General features: G+C 38.6%; 1 long non-coding RNA gene across 1 annotated transcript; it reads left to right on the forward strand.

Moving 5' to 3' along the window:
• The first annotated feature begins 13,113 nt into the window (after positions 1–13,113).
• LOC112441997 (uncharacterized) lies at positions 13,114–15,492 on the forward strand. The gene is made up of 2 exons (XR_003029953.2): positions 13,114–13,492; positions 15,219–15,492. It is a non-coding gene; the product is annotated as an uncharacterized lncRNA (long non-coding RNA).
• The last annotated feature ends 4,382 nt before the right edge of the window (positions 15,493–19,874 follow it).

Consider the following 19,874-nt stretch of genomic DNA (forward strand, 5'->3'; position numbering starts at 1 on the left):
TTTATTCTTTTTTTTAATATGTATTTATCTTTAGACAGGGGCTTTCCTGGTGGCTCAGTAATAAAGAATCCACCTGCCAACGCAGGAGACATGGGTTTGACTCCTGGTCCGGGAATACCCCCTGGAGAAGGAAATGGCAACCCACTCCAGTATTCCTGCCTGGAAAATCCCATGGACAGAGCAGTCTGGAGGGCTACAATCCATGGGGTCACAAAGAGTCAGACATGACTCAGCAACTGAACAACAACAATACTAACACAAGTTCAAAACGCAAGAAACAAGCGCAGATTGAGCTGAAAAGTAAATAGGAAATTCCACAATCATATGTGGACAATTTAAACTTCTCTCTCAGTAGTTAAAGAGTATTAAGAAATATAAGGTAATTGAATTTGTGAAGTTTTTATTCAGCAATAGCAGAGTAAACATTCTTATTGGTAGCATATGGGCAATTCATCAAAATAGACCTTATGCTGGGGCATAAAACATATCTTCGAAAATCTAAAGGACCAAAAGTATAAAACTGTATTTTGCATGTAACAGAATTAAATTTTAAAATGACAGCAGAAATCTATCTAGAAAATTTCCAAATAGCTGAACATTAATCAGCTTATTTCTACAAAACCATGAGTCAAAGGAAATTCACAAAGCTCTTACAAATATTCCTGTTAAATATAAATGAAAACAATGTGTCAACATAGGTGAGATACTGCTAATATATTGCCTAGAAGGAAATTTAAGGCTTTAAATAATTACATTAGAAAAAAGAAAGATATAAAATAATTTGTATTAATAAAGAAATGAAAAAGATAACTAAGACAAGGACAATAGAACACAAGTAAATAAGTCAACAGTAACTAGGAAGAAAAGTCAGTAAAATGAAAGGATTTTTCTAAAGATCAGAAAAATAAACTTCTGGCTGGATCAATAGAAAACAAAAGTGAAGACACAACTTATCAGTAGCAGGAATGAAAGAGAGAGCTCCAGACTTTACAGATATTAAGACAATCAAGTGATATCATGAACAAATCTGTGTCCATAAATTTGACAATTACATAAAATTCAAAAATTATTAGAAAGGCACAAATTATCAGAAATGATTCATCTCTAAATACAAGGTAATTAATATATTCTGTATTACATTGCATCATGGAAAATAGTAAATAGTTCAAATCTTCTTTGGCATTGATACCTATGTTGAGTGCCATACCCCTGAATTAATATTTTAAGACTGTATTTCCTACTAACTTTCTAGGAAGAATAATGGGTATGCTGCTATATACATAATTGGTGATTAATATCATTATGGTTGGATGGCATCATCATGATTGGATGGTTGGATGGCATCACCGACTCAGTGGACGTGAGTTTGAGTAAACTACAGGAATTGGTGATGGACAGGGAAGCCTGGTGTGCTGCAGTCCATAGCGTCGCAAAGAGTCCGACACGATTGAGTGACTGAACTGAACTGAACTGAACATCATTATTGATTATGAAGTACTGGCATCACTGACTCAATGGACATGAGTTTAAGCAAACTCCGGGAGAGTTTGGCAGGGCAGGGAAGCCTGGTATGCTGCAGTTCACAGGGTCACAAAGAGTCAGAAACGACTGATTGACTGAACAACAGAGTACAACCATTATGGGACTGCAATACACGGCCAGTACAATGATGCCATTGACAAAGCTGCACACCATTCATTGGAGAGACGGAAGATGTGCAGCTAACGTGCATTGCTGGTGGAAGCTGCAAGCTCAACCAGTGTGTAAAACAACTTGGCAATCATGCTCACCACACAAACCAGCCATTCTACTCCTAGGTACTTACACAAGTGAAGTGACAAATACACATTTGCTCATTCATTCCAGTCCAGAATTGGAAATCAACAGGTGACTAGGTGAACTCTTACATTTGTATTAATCCCAAAATGGAAAGAAACTCCCCAAATACCCATCAGTAATGAGTGGATAGAAACCTCCCTGGTGGTCTAGTAGCTAAAAATCCACCTTGCGATACAGGGGACTTGAGTTCAATCCCTGGTTGGGACACTAAGACCCGACATGACTTGGAGCAACTAAGCCCGTGTGCTGGAACTATTGCACCTGTGCGCCACAAGTAGAAAGTTCAGGCGCCACAAGGAAAGATCCCACATGATGCAGCAAAGATCCTACAAACTGTGGTAACTAAGTCTCAAAGCGGCCAAACAAATAAATAAATATTAAGATAATACTAAATGGATAAGTAAACTGTGGTACGTGTGATACATGAACACAAAGATAAATCAGTGATACACAGAACATGCACAAACCTCAAAAACATGCTGAAACCCAGGAGAATGACATGGTAAATAGAAGACATGGTACATAATTCCATTTACATGAAATGATTTCACACGTAAAACTAATCTATAGTGACAGGAAGAAGGTCATGCTTACCTGGAGCCATGGGTGCAGGGCAGGAACATTTACTGCCTAAAGCTAGGGGGGAAGTGGTTGTATCTTGATTGCAGTATATTCAGTGTCAAAACCCATCAATCTGTACATTTGAAATGCATCCATTTTATTGTGTATAAAGATTTCCTCAATGAAGTTGAATAAAACATTTTTTTTTAAGAAACACGTTCTTAGAATGTTTTTCTCAGTATTTGAATGATTTAATGTAACAAAAAATGTTACACACTTTAAAAATAAAGACTATGAAATCTATACTTGAAATAAAAAATCAAAAACCCTAAATATATTTGAGTTTACAGTATATCAGATGCAAAGATTAGCATATTTTCTTTGCCATAGTCAAACATCATATAGAAAATTGAAATTTTAATAGGTATGAACTTCTCTTCTGCCAAAAATGAAGCAAGGAGAAGAAAAGAAAGGAAAATGGACGAGATAAAATGAGTGAAAAAAAGAAATACAGTTGTATGATACAGTTACAGTATCTAACATAGATAATATATGGCTCCAAAGCCCCTGAACTGGGAGATAAGAAAGTGATACTTGTGCAGGTCCGTGGCCGGAAAGAAAATATTGATTTTCAAACTGCCTGGGGCGCATACTTGAAAATGTCTGCATCAGGCTCATATATCCCTTTGGGTAGAGACTCTAAAAATAGAACAGCTTACTCAGAGGAAGAGGGAGTAGCCTGCAGCATATGTATTTAGCCTAATAGGGAAATTAGAAGCTGAGCTCTCCAAGTGTCTTACACATGTGATGCAGAGATGGAGGTAACCCACGGAGATTTTTAAAATACATATGGAAACTTCTATTTATATAATTTTACTTAAAATTTTTAATGAAATTGTCTTTGACAATTAACATGTTCGTTGGGAATTTTCATGTTTCTCAAATATGATGGATTTAGATGGGTCACCAAAGTGACCACCACCTCTGTTTCTTATATTTTTTTTAACCAGCCCAGGCACCATAAGTACTTACTTTTCAATGTGAGGACAGTTAATGAGTCTGCCACTGCATTATGAGGGGCCTGGAAAATCCCATGGACGGAGGGGCCTGGTGGGCTGCAGTCCATGGGGTCGCTAAGAGTCGGACACAACTGAGCGACTTCACTTTCACTTTTCACTTTCATGCATTGGAGAAGGAAATGGCAACCCACTCCAGTGTTCTTGCCTGGAGAATCCCAGGGACGGGGGAGCCTGGTGGGCTGCCGTCTATGGGGTCGCACAGAGTCGGACACGACTGAAGTGACTTAGCAGCAGCAGCAGTAGCAGCAGTAGTTTTTCTAGTCTAAAAAAAAAAAAAAGAATTTTTTTTCAGATGAAAAGATTTTTCTTACTAGAGCACACCCTCTCACTAAGCACAGCCCTTTGAGCCAGGAGGCAGAGTGAGGGTCCACATAGGGTGTTGATGGTTTGGTGGAAGGGCCTCTCCTTGGTTTCCAGTACTGCCGTGCAGCTCGTTCTGTTCTTTGGTTTCCACGTGGGGACGCTCTATCTTTTTGCCCCTGATGAACGAGGAACGGCCTGTGTAGGGACTTAATTGAACAAGAAAACAAGAAAGAACTCATTCTAAGGAATTACAAACTTCTTCCAAAAAGTGGGGCAAGTCCAAAAATATATTTTTTTTCTTAAATTTTATTTTATTTTTAAACTTTACATAATTGTATTAGTTTTGCCAAATATCAAAATGAATCTGCCACAGGTATACATGTGTTCCCCATACTGAACCCTCCTCCCTCCTCCCTCCCCATACCATCCCCCTGGGTCGTCCCAGTGCACTAGCCCCAAGCATCCAGTATCGTGCGTCAAACCTGGACTGGCAACTCATTTCTTACATGATATTTTACATGTTTCAATGTCATTCTCCCAAATCTTCCCACCCTCTCCCTCTCCCACAGAGTCCAAAAGACTGTTCTATACATCAGTGTCTCTTTTGCTGTCTCGTACACCAGGTTGTTGTTACCATCTTTCTAAATTCCATATATATGCGTTAGTATACTGTATTGGTGTTTTTCCTTTGGCTTACTTCACTCTGTATAATAGGCTCCAGTTTCATCCACCTCATTAGAACTGATTCAAATGTATTCTTTTTAATGGCTGAGTAATACTCCATTGTGTATATGTACCACAGCTTTCTTATCCATTCATCTGCTGATGGACATCTAGGTTGCTGCCATGTCCTGGCTATTATAAACAGTGCTGCGATGAACATTGGGGTACACGTGTCTATATATATTTTTAAAATGGCAGTGAATTATTAGGTTATAATCTGTACAAATCTGTACAAAATTCCACTGGTGTTACCTTTGTTTACCTTGAATCACAATTAGTGTTCTTCAGTGTGGCAGCATCCTGACTGCAGTTTCTAGAAAGAAATCCTTTGATAGAATCAGTAAAGCACATTTTTGTGTCCCATAGGTCTTTTCTTAAATGCACATTGCAGTTTCCAGAAGCAGTTTTCCCTCATTGCCTGTATTTGCATAATGTTTATTGCCAGGAAGATTATTTAAGTGTGATAAAAGTTTGAAGTTTGGAGTGTATGCTTTAATCAAGGCTATAGTTACTGCATCTGGAATTATCTGGTTATTCAGAAAAGTCTAATTTGATGTATGACTTTCTATAAGTTTTAACCAATAAGCTATTTCCCCAAAAGGAAGAAGACAGGTTTTGGAATAGCACTACTTTTAGTCTGCAGTATGTATGCCTTCTTGGTGGAGAAGGAAATGACAACCTACTCCAGTGTTCTTGCCTGGGAAAGCCCATGGATAGAGGAACCTGATGGGCTACAGTTCATGGGGTTGTAAAGAGTTGGACATAACTTAGCTACTAAACAACAACAATGCATTCTTGTACCATAGTTATTTGAACTGATGTATCCAATCATGTATATGATGGTTACATAATTGGTATATGATTTTCTGAAGAAGAATGCTGTCTTCTTTCCAAGCAGAGGAAGTAAGATATTGGGAACTATGAATAAAAGACATTTTATTTCTGGCACTTCATTTACTCTTTGGAAATTGTTAGACTCAGATACAGTTTCCATGTCCATCTATAATCCAAAGCGCTATTAACAGTGGAGTGATATTATTGTTCATCAGACATGAAGAGGTTTATCTTACACTATTTTGATTCTCTGAAAATGGAAACACCATTCAGGATTTTAAATACCCAGCTGTGGTTTCTAATCTATCCATTCTTGCCTATATAGAGAATTCAATTGCTGTTTTCTTTTTAATTTTTTTTACTTAAAAATATAAATCTTACTTTATTGTGCATTGATAATAGAGGTATAAAATTAGAATTACATACATTTGCCAAATATACATCATCAAATTTGTTTCCTGAATCTGGAGAGTGAAGTAATTCACTCTACAAATCTCACAATTGTTTATCAAATTCTATCCTTTCCACAAGAGAATGCAGTTTCTGTTTGTTATGCAGTATTTGAGCTGATGCCAAGGACTGCACAGTCTGTCAGAGAGAAGGCTGACTAACCATATTTTAAGATATTTTTTGTAAATGATGAAAAGATTAGTGATTATAAATAACAGCTTAACCTTTATTTTTACTTTTGGAATCCTCAGGTCAATTATCTTTCACATTTACTTTAATTTTCCTGTTGACTGTAGCTTTCATGAAATATTTCAGTAGAAATCATCATCATATTCTATGAGGTTTTCATTCTGTATCTGTTTGTTCAAAATGATTTGGAAAAGTTTTTTAAAAATTATTTTCTGTATGGCTTATTTCCAAAGCTATGGTCTATTTTTGAATCCAAAATCCATGAAAATACACACAAAAACACACACTTTCCCATTTTGTCTCATATGGAATTATAGTCTGGAGTTACCGAGCCACCCCAAGTTTCACCTGCCATATAATGTCCATCTTTTTCATCTAAATCAAGAAGCAAATATTTATTCCTTGAATATATATATTCAAAGTTTTGAGCTAGGCTTTGGGAATATACTTAGTTTGATTCTGAGTGAACAAATACAACTTTCTATCAAAATAAACTTTTCTATAAAAAGTGTAATCTCAAAGTAAAAAGTAAAGAATCTAGGGTGGGAGATTTTTAAAAGATATCTCTGAAAATTACAGTATTCTCTTTTCTTTTGGAAAAGAGACCGGATCAGAAACCCAAGTTTGCAATGAATAGTGACAGTACAGTTTTTGCTTAAATTTTATAAATGGTAAGGAGATATTTCTCACCTCTTGTTACACATAAAGGATGATGGCAACATTAGTACCCTCTGGTCATCAACAACTTTTTAAATGCAAATATTCTCATCAATTATGTTTGGAAATTGAGACCTATGTTTTCAAAGTTATAAAGTTTTATTAATTTGAATTATTTTTAATTTCCAAAATTATCCTGGATGGACAGAAAAAATTTCAATAAACAGTAATGGGTGAAAATAATCTTACTTGAACAAACATACCACTCTGAACACCGATCTTTCTCCAAAGTTGATCTCTTCATTGTTTGCTGCTGATACTATTAGACACATAGGGCTGCTTGCCCCATACTGACTTGTGCAGAATTATAACATGCTTCCAGATTCCATATATATGCATTAATATATAATATTTATTTTTCTCATTCTGATTTACTTCACTCCGTTTGACAGGTCCACCCATGGGCCTGCAAATGATTCAGTTTTGTTCCTTTTGAATGGCTAAGCAATATTCCACTGTATATCTGTACCATATCCACTTTATCCATTCACCTGTCAAAGTTCATTTAGGTTGCTTCCAAGTCTTGTGACTGTGCCAAGTGGTCATCACTAGTCACATGTAGATGAATACATCAATTTTTTTTAAAATTTAAATATAATTTAAAAACTCAGGGTATATGCCCAGGAGTGAGATTGCTGGATCATGTTAGTTCTATTTTTAGTTTTCTAAGAAAACTCCATACTGTTCTCCAAGGTAGCTGCAACAATTTACATTCCCACCAACAGTGCAGGAGGGTCCCTTGTGGAGAAAAGGGAACCCTGTGACCCCCTTTTAATTGCTGCTGTTTATATTCCTTCTGGTGGAATTTCCTAAAGCATATCTACTACATTTACTGCCTTTAACCACGAAGTAATCATTGCAAAATGGCAAAATCTGCTAACAGGAAGGAGACACATATCTTTTTAATTTACCTGTATTACCTAGAACTTACTGTTGTTAATTTCAATTTTTATTAAAATCATCTGCTCCCAATTTGACAGATGGCACAGCTCAGGATGTGAAAAACTACTTCTGCTAGGCCCAACTCATAAAGTACAGACTATAATAAACATTTAAAACCCATTTACATTGTGCCTGAATGCCTTTTAGTCTATGCACAGGCATTTGATAATACAGCTGCTCTCAGCACAGAAGCAGTGCCCTTGTCCACAACGTTGCTCGCACCTGGACTCATGGTCGGGCCTGGCTATACAGTAGAAAACAGCAGGGCATGTCTGATAAAGAACAAGCAATGAACTGTCCAATTAGGGTGTCAATAAATCACTTCCCATACACATAACTGGCTGCCAATGAGAATTTCATGATTGTTTATCTTGTGTATGTGTGTGTTTTTATTGTATTTCAACCAAAAAAAAAAAAAAAATTCACAAAGCCCCATATATACAGTACTATGTATAAAATAGATAACTAATGAGAACCTACTCTATAGCATAGGAAACTCTATTCATACTGTGGTGACCCAAATGGGAAGGAAGTTCAAAAGAAAAGGGATATATGTATATATGTATGACTGACTTGAGCTTCCCAGGTGGTAAAGTAACTGCCTGGATGCAGGAGACCAGGGTTCAATCCCTGGGTTGGGAAGATCCCCTAGAGGAGGGCATGGCAATCCACTCCAGTATTCTTGCCTGGAGAATCCCATGGGCAGAGGTGCCTGGAGGGCTACAGTCCATAAGGTTGCAAAGCGCTGGACATGACTGAAGTGACTTAGCATGCACATGGCTGATTCACTGTGCTGTAATAGACTCATACAACATTATAAAGCAACTATATGCCAATGAAAATTAATTTAAAAATAAGATGTAGATGGCATCTATCAGGTGATCCTTCTAAGTAAAGAAGATGCCCACCCTTAGGTCTGCAGGAAGCAGAGGGTTTTAGCCTACTTTTTTATTTAGCCACATAGATGGGAAGCTGCCAACTGGGATTGCAAAAATGTAGAAAATGCAAAAGCAATGGATCATTTTCATTCCTAATACCTTTGATTCTACCAGCCCACAGAAAAATCCAAGAGATTAAAACTAGATGAATCACTCTTTCCTCTACAATCAAAGCATTTGGGCAGTGGTGGGCGTTAAGTATCTTTCTTTAAGTACATTTTAAAGAAAGGAGGGTAGGAGTGAGAGTAATTTCTCACTAGGGTGAAGCCACCTTTGGAGCTGCAGCTGTCAATAGAATCTGTTTTAAAATGTACTGGCAGACTTTCGACTGAGCACGCCACACCCAGACATTTAGATGGTTTAGTGGTACTAGGGGAGATGTGATTACCAGTGGGTGATGGAAAACACTCTCTGAAAAGTATCGGTTCTTCTCTTTGACATGCATTTTGTACAGTATCCAACTAGAGGGTACACTTTATAATTCCTGTGCCCTCATCCTTTAATAATGTCGTATATTTGCAGGGCTTACTGACAGACTTTTATGATGTACTCAGAGTATTTTGCAGAGAATGAAATTTTGATTTGTTCTAGTTTATTGGTGGTAGAGAAAAAGTTTGCATTACAGATAAATTATGTAGTGGGAGGAATAAGCAAATAGAGGTAAAGGCGGAATATTTTGGATGTCTGTCAAGTTGAACCTAATGGTGCTAATCCCAAAGTAACCTCGAGATTTCAGTGGCAGCTAACAGTGAGCCTGTAATTGCATGTTTGGAACCAGTCTGTTGTTCCATGTCCAGTTCTAACTATTGCTTCTTGACCTGCACACAGATTTCTGAGGAAGCAAGTAAGGTGGTCTGGTATTTTTATCTCTTTAAGAATTTTCCACAGTTTCTTGTGATCCACACAGTCAAGGGCTTTGGCTTTCTCATAAGGGAAAATATGAGACAAGACATCCCGAGGGGACAAAGATCACCACTGGGCTCAGAGGGTAAAGTGTCTGCCTACAATGTGGGAGACCTGGGTTCAATCCCTGGGTCGGGAAGATCCCTTGGAGAAGGAAATGGCAACCCACTCCAGTACTGTTGCCTGGAAAATCCCATGGACTGAAAAGCCTGGTAGGCTACAGTCCATGGGGTCGCAAAGAGTCGGACACGACTGAGCGACTTCACTTCACTGTCCAGGAGCCCTGATTTGTGTTGGCATCGCCTAAAAACCACACTGTGGGAAAGCCCCACCAGGGACACTGCTACTGAGAACAAAGGGGAATCCAGAAGTTGGGAAACCATGTGATGTCTCATGAATCTCCCATTTGGAGACATGTCAATTTCCAGCACCCATTTGCTGAAGTCAGCTGTATGACCAAGCCTGAAGTCAGTGATGTTGAAAGGTCTAGTCTTAACTCAAGGGATCCTGTAAGAGGAACAGCAGGTGTTTGAACATGTAACATTACACTGGTCAGAGCACAGCTGCTAGAGCCTCACAGACTCAAATTTAAATTGCAGGGCAGCAACTTGTGCCAGAGTACATGGAACTCCCTGGGGCTCAGTCTTTATTCTGTTTATGGTACTTATTTCACAGAGTCTTTATAATATTTAAACAAGATAATGCACATAAAATACATAGCACAGTGTTTAACACTTGTAAGCAGACAGAGTTAGCTATTAATATAGTCAAGTTCTGTTCTGTGGTTTTTTGATCCTTTTGATTTCTTTGCTATGAGTGCTAAGTTGCTTCAGTTGTGTCCAATTCTTTGTGACCCCATGGACTATAGCCTGCCAGGCTTCTCTGTTCATGGAATTCTCCAGGCAAGAATAGTGGAGTAGGTAGCCATTCTTTCCCCAGAGGATCTTCCTGACCCAGGAGTTGAACCTGGGTCTCCTTGCATTGCAGGTGAATTCTTTACCTTCTAAGCCACCAGGGAAGCCCTTTGATTTCTTTAATACTATAATAAAAGTCTTTAATATATTTGAAAAACAATTGCTCTGAATATTCCCAAGTTGCTAATGGAAACTAGTAGAAGACATTCATTTCAAATCCTCAATAGCAACTCAGATAACACTTTGCTCTTCTTCATATTTTATCAGGGACAGAGGAAACAGTCTAGAAAGGTATACTATGCAATGTAGTTTTAAAACAAAATCCAGAGGTAAATTTTAAATAATTAATTACAATATATTCTAATTTTAAAGTAGCTGTGGCCACACAAATTTATTTTACACCTGTATAAAAATTTTTTTTATTAAGGCTTTTATTTTTATTCATCTGTTCCCACCAATCTGAGATACATTTTTTTATCTGGATTTTGTTTCCAATTCAAATTCAGCCCTATAGCACCATTATAGAAAAAAAATAATTTTAAAAAAGAGCGTATGATGAAAGGACGCAGAGTGCACCTGGATGTTTTATTCAAACTCACAGAATTAGTTCCAGAAACTAATTTTGTCAAATGGTAAAATTTCAATGATCAACATTCATAAGGTTTCTGAATTTAACTAATTCAAACAACTGAAAAGTCTTTGTCTGAAATATTAAAGGTTATGATAGTAATAAAGGAGAAAATGGAGTAACTTTAAAATCCAAAGAACATTATTCTCACATTTAAAATTCATAAGCAAAATTTTCATAAAAACTGGCATTTCTTTCTGCTGACATCTGAGTTACAATCTGGCCTTGTGTCAAAGTCATTGGCTAAATGTTGAATGTAGAAAAAAAGATTGAAATAAGGTATGTACAATACCAATGATGGCTTCCCTAGTAGCTCAGACGGTAAAGAATCCGCCTGCAATGCGGGAGACTGGGTACAATCCCTGGGTTGGGAAGATCTCCTGCAGAAGGGCTTGGCTATCCACCCCATTATTCTTTCCTGAAAAATTCCGTGGACAGAGGAACCTGGCAGTCCACAGTTAATGGGGTCACAAAGAGTAGGACATGACTGAGAGACTAAGCATAAATGCAAATGAATAAAATAATCTTTCTTAAAAGAAACTTTCAATGGCCTTTGAACCTCTTCATAAACAAAATAGCAATCAAACAGAAAATAAAGTTTTAGTTTACCTATGGAAAAGCAGAAATCAAAACAAAGCTAATTAGTATACTAAAAACAAACACCAAGGTGACAGTCTTACTCAGATCAAAACCAAATTCGTTACTCAAGTTTGAGAAACTTAGTTTCAAAATCACAACTTTTGGTATTTAGGGTGTTGTGAAGTCACCTCTTCTGCCCTGTAGTATCCCTCTTCCTATGGAAACATCTGTCTCCAATCCTTTTTGGTACCTCAGTTTGAACGTGATCACCTTCCAGAGTTCACTTCTGAAGGATATTTCTGCATCAGCAAAGTTGTGTGATGCAGACACCTATGCAAATATTCCACAGACTAGGTTTTCCCTCCCTCACCACCCCAGCCCAAGGCCCTGGACTCTCCTCTTTTTATCTCTTTCCTGACTTCCTCCCTGTTCTGTTTTCCTCTCTTATTCTTATCAGCATATCTCTTTTCTATTTACCTTTTGATATGAGAAATGAAGTGAAGTCAGAGAGGCCCTTTGGCAGAGGAATCATGAGATGAGAGAGTTAAGAGAATTACCTGTAACAGTCACAGGAACACGTAGGAAGAAAGCACAGAAACCATCTCATCAACAAAACACAGTGTCTAATTGGCCAACATCATCCATTCATTACTTTATTCAGCTTTCCTATACTGTATGGGCAGAAGGCAATGGCACCCCACTCCAGTACTCTTGCCTGGAAAATCCCATGGACGGAGGAGCCTGGTAGGCTGCAGTCCTTGGGGTCGCTAAGAGTAGGACACAACTGAGCGACTTCACTTTCTCTTTTCACTTTCATGCATTGGAGAAGGAAATGGCAACCCACTCCAGTGTTCTTGCCTGGAGAATCCCAGGGACAGGGAAGCCTGGTGGGCTGCTGTCTATGGGGTCACACAGAGTCGGACATGACTGAAGTGACTTAGCATAGCATAGCATAGCATACTGTATGGTGGTGGGGAGTTTATAACATTTACTTTTTAGGTTACTTTCTCCCCTCAAAGTAAAAATAAATAAAATCACAAAAGAGCAGTCAAACTTCCATGTGTCTGACATATTTACTGTACAAATCTATGCTAGGATCTGGACATGCAAATGTGAATAAAGTATGACCTAATAAGAGACCTCTTTTTACTGCAAGAGAGACAAACGGAAACACAGCTACCATAATAAATGTACAAACCATTATAAGGGAGGCATGAAAAAGATCATGGGAACGTAGAAGAGGAATGACTCATTCATGTCCAGAATATTTATGTGGATTTTTGTAGCAGTGGATGCAAGGCTTATTTTTCCCTTATTTGGATGGTCTGGTTTTACAAGTTATTCATTAATTGTAAAAATAATTTTTGATTTGGAAATAGAATGATTTCTCTCCTCATAGATCCTGTATTTTAGTGTAAGTATGCAGTTAATAAATCAGATAAAAAATTAGATATATATCATACTACTTGGTGCTGAGTGCTACAGAGAAAATTAAAACAAGGAAAGTAGCTAAGAAATGCTTATGTGTGTCCATGGGGGATTGCATTCCAGGCAGAATAAAGGCAAGCCTGCCCTAGACTAGGAGCACCAAGGCCAGGTGCCTGAAGCAGAGATGCTGACGACTGAGAACAGTAGGAAATGAGGTCACAGAGCTCATGGTTACCAGACTGGAGAGAGCCCTGGTGACTATAGTGAAGAATTTAGCTCTCCCTTTGAGAAAGATGGAAATTCCTGAGAGATTTTGAACATAGGTTAACATCATCTGACTACTATCAACAGGATCACTTCAGTTTGCTCTGTGGAAGATATACTGATGGGGGCCAGGGAGGGAGTAGAGAGGGAGTCAGAGGTCATGGCAATAATCCTGATGGGAGATGATGGTGTTACCAGAGGGTGAGTTGCTGTATCATCCTAGTAAGAGGGCAGAGATTGACTCATGGAAGCCAAGAAAGCAAAGTGTGGATTTATTAAGTGACAGTACACTCCTAGGAAGGAGAGAGGGCAGACTCAGATGAGCAGCTGCTCTTGGGAGCTGGTTATAAGGGGTGTGAAAATGATTGGGCAGGGCAGAATATGCATGAAGGAGAGAGGGGTTTGGGATCACATTTCCTGATTTCCATTCCAGCTCCACCTTAGTGAGGGGTGGAAGGAGTTTTGCTCTTCTTTGATTTTGAGGGAAGTGTCATGGCATTGATACTTGATGGATATTTCATATATATATATATAATCAGTTCAGTCACTCAGTCGTGTCTGACTCTTTGCGACCCTATGAATCGCAGCATGCTAGGCCTCCCTGTCCATCACCAACTCCCAGAGTTCACTCAGACTCACATCCATTGAGTCGGTGATGCTATCCAGCCATCTCATCCTCTGTCGTCCCCTTTTCCTCCTGCCCCCAATCCCTCCCAGAATCAGAGTCTTTTCCAATGAGTCAACTCTTTGCATGAGGTGGCCAAAGTACTGGAGTTTCAGCTTTAGCATCATTCCTTCCAAAGAACACCCAGGGCTGATCTCCTTTAGAATGGACTGGTTGGATCTCCTTGCAGTCCAAGGGACTCTCAAGAGTCTTCTCCAACACCACAGTTCAAAAGCATCAATTCTTCGGTGTTTAGCTTTCTTCACAGTCCAACTCTCACATCCATTCATGACCACAGGAAAAACTATAGCCTTGACTAGGTGGACCTTTGTTGGGAAAGTAATGTCTCTACTTTTGAATATGCTATCTAGGTTGGTCATAACTTTCCTTCCAAGGAGGTAGCATCTTTTAATTTAATGGCTGCAATCACCATCTGCAGTGATTTTGGAGCCCCCCAGAATAAAGTCTAACAATGTTTCCACTGTTTCCCCATCTATTTCCCATGAAGTGATGGGACCGGATGCCATGATCTTCGTTTTCTGAATGTTGAGCTTTAAGCCAACTTTTTCACTCTCCTCTTTTACTTTCATCAAGAGATTTTTTAGTTCCTCTTCACTGTCTGCCATAAGGGTGGTGTCATCTGCATATCTGAGGTTATTGATAGATATAATTTTTATTGGAGTACCGTTGCTTTACAAATGGAACCTAGTTAAACTTAAAAGCTTTTGCATAGCAAAGGATACCATGAACAAGACAAAAAGGACACCCCTCAGAGTGGGAGAAAATATTTGATAGGTACTTCTTGTTTGCAGGGCTAATTTTATTGCAATAAGGGCAAAAGGTAACAATTGGATGCTATTAACTCCTGCCTTTTGCCACTGTTGACTTAGAAAATACACAATGTGAGAGTTGCAAGTTAAGTTTTATCTGGGGCAAAATGAGGACTGCAGGCAGGGAGACAGCACCTGAGATAGCTCTGAGAAACTTGCATTGAAGAGGAAAAGTCAAAAAGGAATAAGTTTTTTTCTTTCCCTTTCTCCAGAACAAATAAGATAAAGAGAATAGTGAGCAGGTTCCTAGGTTTTTTAACTTTAACTCTTTTTACTTCTAACTTCTTTACTCCTAACTCTCCCTGTCTGTAATTATTTGCTTTTCTGCCCCCTAACTCTGCAGGAGCTATACTTCACACTTATTTTCCTTTGACCCTATGCTAAACACATGTTGTGCCTGATGTTTACCCTTGCAACATCCTTTCCCTTCTAGTTACATATCAGAAGAAGGCCACAGAGCCACCGAATTGCCAGACTCAATTACTGGGTTACTGATGCCAGCCTTCGACTGTCTTTGAAATAATGTGAGAGGAAGAAATCAAGATTCTAACACCTTTGTTTCTTATCACTGACTCCTCATGCGAGTTCACCTTATATAACCCTCTAGACTCCTCATGGAGGGGGGCTCACAGTTCCTGAGGCATAAGCCTACTGTGTTCCCCCCGCCCCTGGCTGAGAATTAAAGCCACCCTTCTATTTCCTCAAAACTCTGTATCTGCATTTTTTTATTCAGCTTCAGTGGGCAGAGAAAGCCAAGATTTTGGCCAGCAACAATACTGCACCAAAGAGGAAAAGGGGAAGGTCAGAACATATGATTTTTGGTGAAGGGGGAATACATGCACTCAAGCACTTATTTTTCCAGAAGCTTTCTATGAATCTCCTGAAGCCTTTGCTGGTCACAAGAAACAGTCATCATCATGAAGGATTTCAGTGCTTTGCTAGATATGGGGAGTTATAAGAAATGGGCTCATAAAATCAACTCCTGAGAATATCTGACTATCTAAAGCCCTGACCTGCCAGTTTTTTCCCAAGCACAGAATATCTCATTTCTGATCTGTACCCTGAACTCCTTTCAGGGGGTATTGAAGGTCAGAAGCTACAGGAGCACATGATTTGATTCTTGTAGAGGTAGATGGCAAGTGCCAATGGCTAGTGCCAATTTGTAGTTGACATGGACTTTTTTTGTTTGCCCAAAAAACCCACTGTTGCCTCAAGATGTGTGGTTTCCTGCCTCCTGATCCATGCCTCTGTTCTTGCCTCAGACCCAGCTATTTGCCTGCTCTAACAAAGTTGGCTTGGATCATAGTGGATACAGTGCAAACAGTGAGCAAATCTTGCATTCTGAATATACTCTGAGGCTATTAATATTCAATTAAATTAATATTTTGATGATATACTTCTCTGGAACATAAATGTAATGATAGTTGATCTAATGAAGTCAATCCACACTGTCAATTTCAGCACTTAGAAACTGTTAACTAGAAAACATAGTCATAACCTGAAAGAAGAGAGTTGCTTTTTCAGTGGGAATTCTTAGGACTTCAAGCCCAGGAGGCAGCATCTCAAGTAGCCCTGAGAAACTGTTCCAAGGAGTTGGGAGAAGCAGTCAGGTTATATAGAATTTTGCAACAAAGGGGGCAGATAGTCTGAGACATCAAAGATTATTATTAGTTAAGGAAACTAAGGTATGTCAAGTTAAGGAATTTAGTGCTCTTTTATGTCTGGGAACGGAGAAGGCAATGGCACCCCACTCCAGTACTCTTGCCTGGAAAATCCCATGGATGGAGGAGCCTGGTAGGCTGCAGTCCATGGGGTCGCTAGAGTTGGACACAACTGAGCGACTTCACTTTCACTTTTCACTTTCATGCATTGGAGAAGGAAATGGCAACCCACTCCAGTGTTCTTGCCTGGAGAATCCCAGGGACGGGAAGCCTGGTGGGCTGCTGTCTATGGGGTCGCACAGAGTCGGACACGACTGAAATGACTTAGCAGCAGCATGTACGGGAAGATGCAAGTGTCTGGGTTCACTGAAATCATTTCTTTCATATGTTTACATCCCTTGCCTGTGTGGCTATAGCCTGATAGCAGATATTCTTTGCCTTCTTGAATTCCCTTAGGGCTCACTGGCTCACAAAGGAGGGCTATTATCACTGATGACTGTCAGTGATCCTTAAGTTCCTTGCTTACCATAGGGAGTGGCAGGTGGCATTGTTCTTCCTGGGCTTCGAAATTCACATTTGGAGGGCTCAATAGCTGTGAAACCCTTATTTACTGATGTGGCAGGGGATATTCCATTTCACAGCATTTCACTATTTTTAATGACCAAGCCAGACTGATATATCATGTTAATCAACCCCAAATACCATATTTGATCTGTCCTATGTATTCACAGGAAGACTCTAATATTCTGACCTCAGAGAGCAGGCATGAGTAGCCAGGAGTTTATCTAGTGAGAATCAAAACCATCTATATTGAGAGAACAGATTGCTGTATACTTTCTCGCACCTTTACTGCTTGACTATATCTTTCTATAGTATACCTTCATTCACCACTGTTTTTATCAATGTGACTGCTCTTGCAGAAAATAGTTGCCCAGGAAAATAAATGCTGCACAAACTATTCACCAAGATTCTCCATAAAACTCTCACCTTCAACTTTCATCTGGCTGTGTTGCCCATCCTACACTGTTACATCAAGATCCTTTCCATTCTAATTAAAACACCCACATTCAAAGACCTACTTTAAATACAAAAGGCCTTTAAATACAAATAGCCCAATGTTTCACACCCTTCTGAGATGCTACTAATCTCTGAATACAGTGTTCTCCCTTATTGCAGAAAGTAATTATAAACACTTTTCCTTACTAACAAGTGATTTTGGTGGTGTTTTCAGGGGACCACCATTCAACAATGTTTTACCTGATAATAGTGGTGTGCTGTGCTTAGTCGCTCAGTCATCTCTGACTCTGTGACTCCATGGGCTGTAGCCCAGCAGGTACCTCTGTCCATGGGGATTCTCCAGGCAAGAATACTGGAGTGGGTTGCCATGCTCTTCTCCAGGGGATCTTCCCAACCCAGGGATTGAATCCAGGTCTCCCACATTATAGGTGGATTTTTTATTGCTGGGCCACCAGGGAAGTCCTTGGTAATAATGGAGGTGATGCAAAGAAAATCTTTATAATTTTTTGACTTGCTGACAGATTTTTACAATTAAAATCCATTGTACAATTAAAAAAAATTATGAGAACACCATTGAGATATTTGGGTCATGGGTGTCATATAATCTAGTAGCTTTTCTATAGGATCCCTTTAGCTGCTCTTGGATGGTGTGTGAAATTTGTGGCCTGATCAAAGAGGAAAATAGGGCTGTCATGCACTAATATGTGGAAGAGTGAAGAGGGGCAAGTATGGACAAAGAGTAGAAGCTCCATCTTAGACCTGTAACATGTAAGGCACAGACTTGACATACAAGTGGAGAAACTGAGCGGGCAGTTGGAAATTGGAGTCTGAGCAGAGATATTGGGGTGGACATAAGCTTTGATATTTGAACATATGACACTGCTGCTTCTTTTTCTTTTCCTTTTCCCCCTGATATTTATATTTACTATTCTCGTTGTTCGGTCACCGAGTCATGTCTGACTCTTCCTGACCCCCTGGACTGCAGCACACCAGGCTTTCCTGTCCTTCACTTTCTCTTGGAGTTTGCTCAAGTTCATGTCCATTGAATTGGTGATGCCATCCAACCATTTCATCTTTATCCTCTGTTGCCCTCTTCTCCTTCTGCCTTCAATTTTTCCCAGCATCCCAGCTGTTTGCATCAGGTGGCCAAAGTGTGTGTGTGTGTGTGTGTGTGTATATATATATATATATATATATGTGTGTGTGTGTGTGTGTGTATGTGTGTATATATATGTGTGTGTGTATATATATGTGAGAAAAATTAAGAATAAGGAGAAAATAATAAATAACATTTGAAATTATCACATTTATTTTTATTAGTCATACCCAGACTTCTTTGGTCTTACTAAGTATTATTTAAATGGTTCAATATTTACCTTTTGTTTTTAATGATATTTTGAAGTTGTGGTTCTAAGTTCAGTGTATTTTAATATTTCATTTTAAACCAATGGCTAACTTGACAGAATAAGATCTAGCTGTCAAAGTCCAACATTGGCTTTATGTGTCAATTATAATATGATTTTTCTATTCTAATTATGAAAGGTGTTTGGTTGAGATTAGCTACCAATTTTCTATCCTAACTGATCTTGACAGATTGTTCTTGTGTACAAGGCACTGCATCTTTATATTTTAAGCAAATGACTCAAAGTTCAATAAGGCTCTCCATTTGGAGAATTTGGAACTGATTGGGAGCTTCTAGTTTCATGTTTTAATATAAAATATTAAAGTGTATGTAAATGACACACTTTTGCTATAAAATATCATATTGAGAGAAACTTTAACAAATACCCCAATTCAATGGAGTATCTTTCAAAATAAAGCTACTTTCTCATTTATCATTAAAATATCATTTTTATCTTTAGGGCACAGCAAAGGTGGCATTTAAAAGAAAATCTGCTGGCTACTATGCCACTGAAAAGTTGCTATTACCAAAAATTCAGTACATTTGGAACACTTATCCTTTTACAAGAAAAATGCTAACATATCTTTAGGCTTGACAGCTCTTTTAAGTACCTTGTCTTGACACAAACTGTGAACTTCTGACCAGTACAAAAACAAGTCATTTCACCTCTCAGGTCTTGTAAAAACTCTAGGATTTAAGCTATTCTTTCAACTAATCTAACAAGGTACATATAAACTATTATAATTTAAGTTTTGCTAAAATTAAATTAGAAAGTGGGAGTAGCATCATGAGCATCTCCACCTTATACAACTTGCAGTCTGCTCTCAGCATCCCTGACCTTTGCAAGTGAGCCTGTAGGCTAGTGAGGACACCAATATTATTCTATATCAAATATTAACATAGCCTGGTTGTTAAATAATTTAAAATGATTTTGGTAGAAAACAAACTTTCCAATGTTTTTCCACACTAATTAGTCATTTTATGCACTCTATAGGGCTTGCAACATATT

Source organism: Bos taurus, chromosome 17 (genome assembly GCF_002263795.3).
Source record: "Bos taurus isolate L1 Dominette 01449 registration number 42190680 breed Hereford chromosome 17, ARS-UCD2.0, whole genome shotgun sequence".
In the NCBI taxonomy this organism is placed as follows: Eukaryota; Metazoa; Chordata; class Mammalia; order Artiodactyla; family Bovidae; genus Bos; species Bos taurus.